Source organism: Arachis ipaensis, chromosome B03 (assembly GCF_000816755.2).
Source record: "Arachis ipaensis cultivar K30076 chromosome B03, Araip1.1, whole genome shotgun sequence".
Lineage (NCBI taxonomy): Eukaryota > Viridiplantae > Streptophyta > Magnoliopsida > Fabales > Fabaceae > Arachis > Arachis ipaensis.
Window position 1 is genome coordinate 399,630 of NC_029787.2, and position 10,605 is coordinate 410,234.

At 38.3% G+C, this 10,605-nt stretch overlaps 1 pseudogene; it reads right to left on the reverse strand.

Annotated features, from left to right (window-relative positions):
* Window positions 1,536–2,515, reverse strand: LOC107632437 (annotated as a pseudogene).

Below are 10,605 nucleotides of genomic sequence, written 5' to 3' on the forward strand. Positions count from 1 at the left end.
AACCCAAGCGTAGGGGTCGTAACCCGCAGCAGAGGTGGAAGCTCGAGAGACGACGCGAGGCATACCTACAGTGGGGGCACCACTCGGTTAGTCTATGAAGTCGGGAGCCCGGAAAAAACCCAGAATCTACGTTCGCCCTATCCAACAAATAAAATCAAGTATGGCTAGAAACTACCTATCATACAAGCTACCTAAAACTCTACCCCAGAATGGTAACCCCCCCTAATGCACCTACTTGACACTAAAAAGCTACCTAGCAACAAAGACAGGCAAAACAACAAGAACGAAGAACCAACACAGACAGCAAGCACACAGCAGTAAATCAGAGGAAGGAAGGGATCAGCCATTACCTGAATTGTTTGCGAAGGCTTGAGGAAGAGAGAGATGCCCAGAGACGCTAGAACAGAGCTTTGGATATTAGGGAGAAAGGAAAATGAGAGTGAAGCATGAAAAGCAAGTATGGGAAGAGGAAGAAAAGGCAAACTGTTTAAAAACCGTCACACGAAGCGCGAAAAAATCAGGGGCAAAATGGTCTTTGCACGCGGGGTTTTCTAACCCATTATGAGCATTTATTGCTCGGCGCGAAGAACGAAGCGACGAACGGTCACCTCAGCAACAAAGAGACACGCGCGCAGGGGGCACGTCCCCTCCACGGGCGGCCGACCTGGCGACGACACATGGAACAAGAAATAACGCGCCACTAATTGCTCTCACGGCTTGGTCCAAACCCTCCACGGGTTGGCCCAACCCGAGCGCCACCCGACCCGAACGGTCAGGAGTAGGGCGCCTTACAGCCGACCCGGACACGCGTCCCTGACAGCTCACCTACGGCTGTGAGGAGAACGCCTCGAAGGAGGTGGGCCTGTCCTTGCAGGGCCCACCTCTGACACAGTATATAAGGGGAAGGATTTACCCTTTCCCAGAGGTACGTCACACATCATTCTACCCCCTTTTCGCCTGCACATTTACTGACTAGAGCGTCGGAGTGTCTTTGCAGGTGACACCCCCCTTTCCACACGAAGTGCTCGGGACCTCGCCTACACTTGACCGGCAGCCCACGACCAGACGAGACCCCCATCACTACTAGGATACCAACCCAAACCGTCTGGTACCCGACTTACCGAACAAATGTTTAGGTTTATTTGTTAAAATAAAGAACAATTAGAATTTATTATTTTTTATCATTAGTTAACTAATCTTTAAAAATATAGAATAAAATAATACACAACCTAACTTAATTATTATATTATCACCATATGAAGAGTAGCATAACATAATTTTAAAGGAACCCAACATATATTAGACTTTATTATAAATAAATAAGAAAAAGTTTAGGGCCATCAATTTTTGTATTTTGTGGCCAGCACTTAACCATCGATTAAAAAAATGTGAGTGATTTTCCACCATTTGATATAATCTCACACCATTAAAAATACTATTAATGGCCAATAATAAATAATTAGGAACCACGCGTATATATAAGCAATCAAGTGTGCATGACATCAAATTTCACCTTATTAATTATTAGATATAGATTAATCTTCCTTATGATCATCAGGTTCAACAAGAGTCCCAAACATCCAATCCATCCATATAGTTAAGTGGCCATAGTTGTGGCGATATGTCACGTGATGAACAGTGTGATAACCAGAACCCATTATAGGCCAAATTTTTGCATTAATGCAATCATGAATGCTTGCTGTCCAAATGCCCTCCATGAACAAGATCACTAAATGTGTTGAAAAATGCATAGGCACAATGAACAGAGCAATGCTATATGGTAATGCCTGCAATATCCCATCAAGTGGGTGCAACGCCGCGCCAACCCTAACACATACATTATACATTCACAAAACAAAGTTGTTAATTAATTTGAGTTCATATGAATTTAATTAATTTTCACCTACAGTTAGTATAAATTAATTTATATGCACAAAAATAATTAATTTTAAAATTATTATTTAAAAAGTCATCCAAAATNNNTGTTTAGAAAATTCGATATATTTAACTAAATTATTTAATATAACGTGTTTACATTTTAATTATTATCTTTGCCATGAAAATAATATTTTAAAGTGTATAGTCACCATTTAATATTATGCATGTTTTTGTTCTGTATTAGTTTATGATGACTTACCAGCAAATGGGGAGAGAATGTTGTGTTTGTTGTTGTAGATGTGATGAGGAGCATGAAGATGTTTGTAAAGTGGTTTAATGTCATGAAGCAATTTGTGCATCCAATAAATTCCAAACTCTAAAAGAATAAGATAGAGTGCAACATAAACAACATAATGAAGCCAACCAACATAATGCACTCTTGGAAAACACCTTGTCCAGCCACCTTCTGTTATGTATTCTTCAATAGTTGGAAGCAAAGTATACCATGGCAATGCTTTCATTGAAACTTTGTATTTGCATTAGCATGGCTTCACTAGATGGAATGGCTTCTGAAACAGATAATTAAGATCCAAATGTTGTGAAAAAAGAAAAAAAGAAAAAAAATTGTTATTAAAAAAGAAATGAAAAATAAATAAAATGTTATAGAATATACATACACATCAGAAACATAACTAATGGAATACAATAACATTAATTTAGCTATCAAGTATGTCCATGATCTATGTAAATTAAAAAGTAAATTAAATTAAAGACTATAAAATAATATTTTAAAAACGCTTAATTATTCATGATACGCTTAATTAAATATCAATAATAACATTATAATATAGGGAGTGTTGTTAATTTCCATGCATTTGACTATGTATTAAATTAAACTAGTGACTTTAGAGAGTTCCTATTTGGTTTGGTTGTGGTTATTAGTTGCAATTCAAGCAGAATCTTCAAGTTCTCCATGGTCCCATGGTCAATTTAAAAATGAAGATCTTGTTCGTATATTAAAATCAGTTACTAATATATTTGTATATAAATACATATGAAATTTAATTTATTTTTAATATATATTTATATTTTAATATATATTTTATATTATTAATTAATTTTAATATATTGTTGTAAAAAACTAAAATTTTCTATTTTATTCTCTTAGTCAATGTTTTTAGAGTATTCTTTGATTAAACATGTATGTCAGATTAGAGTTAATTCCAGCTCTAGATATAATATCACACCCTTAACACTAATAAAGTGAATTACAGAATTATTTCTTTTAATTTTATTTTTAAAGTTAGAAACTAGAGAGAAGGGAGTGAATATGCAAGCGTCAAAAAGTTGAGAAAGGAACAAAGATTCTGTACCAAACACAAAAATGAAAAGGTTATGGAAGCCCCAACATTGCACGGTTCATTAGATTTTGATTATTTATGCTGCCATTTCAACACATACATACAAGAGTGTAGGGTACTACTGTAGTACAAGGTCTCATCTCACCTCTTTTGGCACCACATTAATTAATTAATTAATTAACAGTCTTTATCATAGTTCAACAAAAGTGTTACTCAAATTGCAACCCCACCTAATTTTATGGTACTTATTCAGAATGTCGCTATTATATTTTGCTTCCGTTTTAATTTATATAACATTAAATTTCGTTTTTAATTTCAAAATATTTGTTTTTTTTTTCTTTTAGAGGAAAAAAAACAACTTAAATTGCCATTAAGAATTTAAATTTAATTACTAGATTATTTTTTCTTCTATTGAATCTATACTCATCCCACTATTAGAATATCGCTGATATTCTTTCTTCATGGAAATTATTCCAATCTATTAGTCGGTATAAAATTAAGTTATTATTAGTAGTAATTTTAGTTATTAATATTTAAAAGTATGAATTAAAAATATATTATTAAATTAAAAAATTATATTAATAACTAAAAACAATAAATTCTGTTAATTTTTAGAAATTTTGTTCCCTTGATATATTTCTATCAGCATATATCGTAACAAAATTTTTTTGTTATTTCATTTCTTTTACCAACGAACTAGTTCTAAGCTAAACTTTTTTTATCTTATTATATTCATTAAGAAAATGTAAAAAAACAAATAGTAAAAGATTTAAGAGTATATACTCATTTTGGTCCTTAAAAAATTTTAAACTGGATACTTTAGTCCTCAATTAAAATTAATTACTCGATTGGTCCCTAACAATTAACTCCGTCAGTCACTTAGGTCCTTTATTCCGTTAATTCTAACGGAGGATAGAATAGTCCCTGACAACTCTAACAGGGGACAAAATGGTCCCTGATCTCCTCTGTTCGGAAACGACACTGTTCTCTCCCAATTTCCATCATATCTTGCATAACATTAACAGTCTAACACTATAACTTCAAACTACACAATGCACACTCTATAAATTTAATGTTCACAAGAAAAAAAATCCTCCACCGGTTGAGTTGCTGATGTGGTTTGTAATTTTAGAAAGATTGAATACTAGAGATAGATTATGTAAGTTTAAGATTGTATCAGAAGCGGAATCCTTTTGTGTCTTATGTAAGGATAGATTGGAGACGGTACATCACTTGTTTTTTTCATGTGATCGTATATGGAAGTTGTGGGGATCAATCTTGGTGGATTGGAGTGTGATTTAGATTTGGCCAGGAACCACCAAAGAATGTTTTGAGGTGCAGATGGATAGAAAGATAAAGAAAGATATGAAGGAAGTGTGGATGGTGTTATTTTTTTCTGTAATATGGTGCATATGGAGATGTAGAAATAACATTGTCTTTAATAATGGAGTGTTGGTATTAGAGAAGTTAAAGGAGGAAGTTGTAGAATGCACAAATCGATGGTTTTAAGATTGACAATATAGGAGTAATTGATGTACTTATGAGTGCAAATATCAAGTCTAAGGTGAATAAGAAAACATGTGAAGTTGATCTTTGATGCATGATTTACTGATCTATGAAAAAAGTCAATAATTATGCAGAGTAAAAGTTGAAAAGAGAATGATCATGATTTGATGTTGTATAACTGATCGGGTTCATCTTGAAGTGTCTTTGGAGGAGCTAAAATCATTATATTCTTTTACTCCCTGTTTGCTGTTTTATGCTAGTTTTTATGTTTTCTTTGTACTTATTGCTCTGTTTTTGTTATTGTTTTTTGGAACTACGCCCACTTTATTTGTTTGGAATTGAGTGGAGATGTAATTATCTAAAAAAAAGAAAAAAAAATTCCCAACTTGTTCTCAACCAATTCATACTCAGGAAACTAATGCCTATGTCTCTCAACTAGTTGTCGTCTTTGATGGATCCCATGAATCCAGACAACAAGTCATTTGTTAAGACTACAAAAAAGAAAGAATGAAGTACTCAGTGTCTATTTCAAATGAGAATTTGCATATGATGTCGAGAATCTTCTCATGAAGTCCTAATGTCCAACAATCTATATTGCTTGCTGTAGAGTGGAGAAAGGCGTGCCCTTGGAGTAGTTATGAAACTTGGTCTTGAGGATGTCGTGGACGTTGTCTGGGTTGGATGTGATGTTATCAAAGACGTGGAAGTGGATGCTTTTGGTGGATAAAGTGCAGAGGTGGTGGATGTACCAGTCACAAAGATTTAGGAAGTGTGTGGTCCATGACATATTGAGATAGGTGCGACACGTGTGACAATTACAGCATGGCTTAATCTTGGAGCTAAAGAGGAGGAAAGAAAAGATGGAAAAAAAGACTGTGAAGGTGAAGAAGGAGAGTATGAATGTTAGGGTTATGCGAGATATAATAAAAATTGGGGAAGAACAATGTCGTTTTCGAATAAAGGGGTCAGGGATCATTTTGTCCCTTGTTAGAGTTGTCAGGGATCATTTTGTCCCATGTTAGAGTTTTCAAGGACCATTTTGTCTTCCGTTAGAGTTAACGGAGCCAAGGACCTAAGTGACTGACGGAATTAATTGTTAGGGACCAATCGAATAATTAATTTTAGTTGGGGACTAAAATGCCTGGTTTGAAATTCTTTAAGGATCAAAATGGGTATATACTCGAGATTTAACTAACTTATGTTGTAAAATACATAATAAAATTATTTATTAATTTTTTATGTATTTATTAAAATACATTATTTACAATTTTCTATTACTAGCAATTTTAAGGTATGCCTTTAAGGCATAAATTAGCCAAACCTAATAGTAAAATTATAAAAACCTAATATAGCAGATATCTTTGGGAATTGTGTCCAAAAGTTTTTATTTTATTTTTATTTATTTATTTGCAACACACGTGTTGGGGATCCAATCATGCATTAATATGGGCACATAACTGCAAATTGAGCTAAAAACAACTCAATTCTCTTTTGAAAACCCTAATAAGGCTGCACCCAATTTCGATCCATTAAACAATAAAAGTAGCTTTTGCTTTGGATTCATTGGTACGTGCCAACGGTGAGTGAATTGTGGCCAATTTGTTACACGTGTAATCCAAACAGTGGTTAGTACTGGCACGTTTGATTTGGCAGCATGCTTGACTAGTCATATCAATTGTCACGTCATGTTTGATCATGTGGTGAATATTGCTGTTACAGTAGGTAACCGGAGATTAATGGGCTGGATGGCGTTGATTGGCCCAAACGTATGAAGGAGGAGGCTCGCAAGTGGATCAGCAACTCGGGGACCTCCGTTCGACTTGTGTGCGTGAAAGAATGGGGGGTGGTATCTGCAAAGACACTCCAATGCCTAAGTCAGCAAGGGTGTGAGCAGGTCTGGAGAGTATTGGGACTTAGAGATACCTGAGAAGTGTCAGTGTATTTATAGTGGTGAACCAATAACCACCGTTGGAGTAGTGCCACTTTTCTAGGGTGTTAACCGTCCCTTTATCTTAGGGAGGTTAAGATATGGCCCTTGGAAGTGGTTAGAGAGATTCTAGGGGCAGTTACTCATTTGAATGAGTGCTTATCTGTCAGCTATCCCTCGTTCCCGACTTCTTGAGAACAAGTTGGGGTGAGTACTGACTTCGTAGGACGAGGACTAGTGCCGGGTCAGGCCCAATCTTTTGGATTAGGTCTTTCGTTTGGACCCAGGCCTTTACTATTGGGTCAGGGTATGAACAGTGCCCTTACTCGAGCCCAATTTCCTTTCAAGATTTGGGTTCGAGTATTCTACTCGGGGTCGTAGCTTACTTGTTGGAGGACCGACGTGATGTTCTGAAACCGACGTGACTTTTCGTGACCTTTTGGTTCTGACAGTTACGTCTAATCAAGCGTCGCGTCCGTTAGGGATGTGCGTAGGGATTGATGGTCTTGGTAACGGTGCATTCTCATTAATGACTGCTCCGCTTTTACCATCGTGCCCCTAGCATGTTTATAAATACTTTCCCTCTCTTTCGTTGTTTCGTTTCTGCGATTTTTCAAACTTCTTCCTTATTTGTTCGTGCTGCACTCTTGTGTTTGAAGGCTTTTTCTTCCACCAACCTTATTTTCAGATAAAGGTTAGCTTTTTCTCCTTCTGTAATATGCTTTTCTGTTTGCATGCCTTTATTTTGTAGATAGATAGGTTGGTTTGTAGACTTCTGTTTAGTTTCGTATTCTCTCCCTTTAGAGATCGTATTTTTTTATTTTCCTTTTCTTTTTCCCTTGTAGGTTTTTGTCACCTTTTTAAGAAAAGAAATGGCTTCCGTAGATGTTCTTTCTCAGTGGGTTGATGTCACGGTCCTAGAAGAGGAGCCTTCGGTCGATACTGAGTTTATCACCCATCTTCGTACTCGCCACAGAATTTGTACTTCTGAGGAAGATGAGCCGAAGTATGAATTGGTAGTCCCGGGCCCAGGAGACCGGGTTTGTTTCGGGAGGGCCAATGAGGTGGCCCCTCATTTTTTCTTTATGTATGAGTGCATGATCACCCGTTTGGGTGTTTTCCTTCCTTTTTCAAATTTTGAGATGTCTGTGTTGCGTCACTGCCGAGTTGCCCCTACTCAGCTTCACCCCAACTCTTGGGGTTTTTTGAAAATTTATCAATTTATTAGCCAGGCTTTGGAGTTCCCGACTTCTCTGAGGATTTTTTTCTATCTCTTCCATATGACCAAACCCTTCAGTGGGCTAAATAACAAGCAACAGTGGGTGTCTTTTCGAGCCATACAAGGTCGGAGAGTTTTCACCCTCTTTGACGAATCCTTCCACGACTTTAAAAACTATTTTTTCAGAGTTCAAGCTGTAGAGGGTCACCACCCCTTTTTCTTGGACGAGAGTTCTTCTCCTCGCTTTCCTCTATACTGGCTGGAGGCCTCCCCCTGTGAGAAATATGGTCTGGATGACCTGGACGAAGTAGAAGCAGCCATTGTGGGGTTCCTCCGAGAAGTATGGGGGAGGGCCCCATATTTGGACACTAAAAAGTTTCTCCAGGGGTCTCCGACCTTTGTCCAAACATAGCTAGGTAGCTTTTGTTTGTTTGTTTAGATTTCCGACTTGTCTGTCTTGCTTTTCCGACTTATCTAATCTATTAGCTATTATTTTTTCAAAGATGGCGAAGAAGAACGCTCAGGAATCTTACCAGAGAGTTCAGGAGGCCAAAGCAAGGTCTCGAGCCAAGACTGGTGGCTCCAAGGCGGTTATCTCTCCTCCTCCCCCTCCTCGGAACGTTGGGACTCCTTCCCAGCCCATTGTGATTTCTTCTTCAGCTTCCTCTCAGCCGCCCCCCTCCGCCCGACCTTCTCCTGAGCCAGAGAGGAAGAAGCGCAAGACTTTAGAGTCTGTTCCTTCTTTTGAAGGTGAGGTTAAAGCGGATGCTCTTGCATTCGTCCGAAAGTACATCTACCCCCATGCTCGTATAAGTATGGACGATGTTTCTGTTCGGAACCACCTTACCACTCTAGTTGAGGAGAGTCTCAGGGCGGCGGGTGTTTGTGGTAAACTCTTGGATATTTTTGAGAAGGCTCCTCTCAGCTCTTTGGGTTCAACCTCGAAGGTTGAGGAGCTGGAAGGAAGGCTTCTTATATATCGAGAGCATGAGAAGGAGTTGGAGGAGGAGGTTGCCAAACTGAGGGAGGAAAGAGATGGCCTTCGGGAGAAGGATAGTAAGTTGCAAGCCCAATGCAACATGGAGGTGGGCTTGAGGAAAACAGCGCAGGATAGCTACCAAAGTTTATTTGAAGATCTTGTGTCTGTGAAGAATGATTTGCTGAATTCTCGGAAGGCTTATACCGAGTTGGAGGACTCTATTGCTGAGGCTGCCGAGGAGGCTTGGAGGATCTTTAAGGAGCAAGTCGGAGTCGTTGCTCCTGACTTGGATCTTTCTCCTTTGGATCCTGACAAAGTCGTCATCGACGGTGCCATAGCTGATCCCCCTGCTCCCGTGATCGTTTCCGAGTCAGAATTGAAGACTCGGGGGCAGAGAATCATTGAGTCCCCTCCTCCCCCAAAGGACGCTCCGAGTTCTTCAGCAGTTCCTCCGACTTTCTCTTCGTCTCCTATGGATGCCTCTCTCTCCGGTCCTGGTGGCGCTCTTCCTGACTCTGGTGGTGGTGATCCGTCTACTCCTCTTCCGAAAAAATAATTTGTTGGCTATATGGGGGCCCGGCCTGTGGGTCCCCCCTTTTTTAAAACTCTTTATATTTGTTTGGTGATGTTTGAACAATTTCTTCTGGCCTTATAAGGCCGTAAACAAAACATTAAAAATACCATTTTTTTACTAAGGGTTTTTATTTTAATAAATACCCTTTTTTGGATAAGGGTTTCAGTTACCTTATGCGTGCATGTTTTTCTGATTTTGATTTTTCGAAAGCCCTTTGATCTTTTCTGAATGCCTTTCCTTTGGCTTGTCTGTCTTTCTGAACCTTTGAGGGTTTTTAGGACAGCTTTTAAGTTTCAATCTCTTTTTTGTTATTCCTTATACTCAATTTTGTTTTATTGAGTTCTTATAACTTAGGTTATTTTTGCGATTCGTTTTCTTTTCTACTCGGTTCTTTATTTCGACTTATGAGTCGGAATGTTTCCGAGTTTTTTACGATCAACTTTCATAACCTCTTTACACCGACTTGTACCTCGTCACGATCGACTTTCATAACCTCTTTACACCGACTTGTACCTCGTCGTTTTATCCTGACGACCACCTAGGTCGGTTTATGGGATTTTTACGTTTTGTCGAGCTTAAGTCGGCGCGTTTCGTAGAAAGACTTAGAAAACAAAAAGGAATTTATAAGAGATATTTGTAAGATGAAAAAGATCTTTATTAATTGGGGAGGTACTTCGTTGTTACTAAGGGTTTTTGACAATCTATTTCCCTTAGCCCCTACTATGATGCCTCGTTAAAAACCCTTCTCCAGAAAAAACCCTTTGATTTTGGGAAAAAATCATGAAGTTGGGAAAAGAGTACATCAGGGAGTAGAGTTCGCTTTTAACTGTAGTACCTTTTCATATTACAAGCATGACACGACCTTGGTAACTCGGTGCCGTTCAGGTCGGTTACTTTATAGTAACCTTTTCCTAAGACCTCATTGACTTTGTATGGTCCCTTCCAATTTGCAGCGAGTTTTCCTTCCCCTGATTTGTTGACTCCAATGTCGTTTCTGATCAAGACCAAGTCATTTGGGGCGAATGCTCTTCGAATGACTTTTTTGTTGTACCTTGTAGTCATCCTTTGTTTCAATGCTGCTTCTCTTATCTGGGCTTCTTCTCGGACTTCGGGGAGCAAGTCGAGCTCCTCTTTGTGCCCCTGTATGTTTCCGATCTCGTC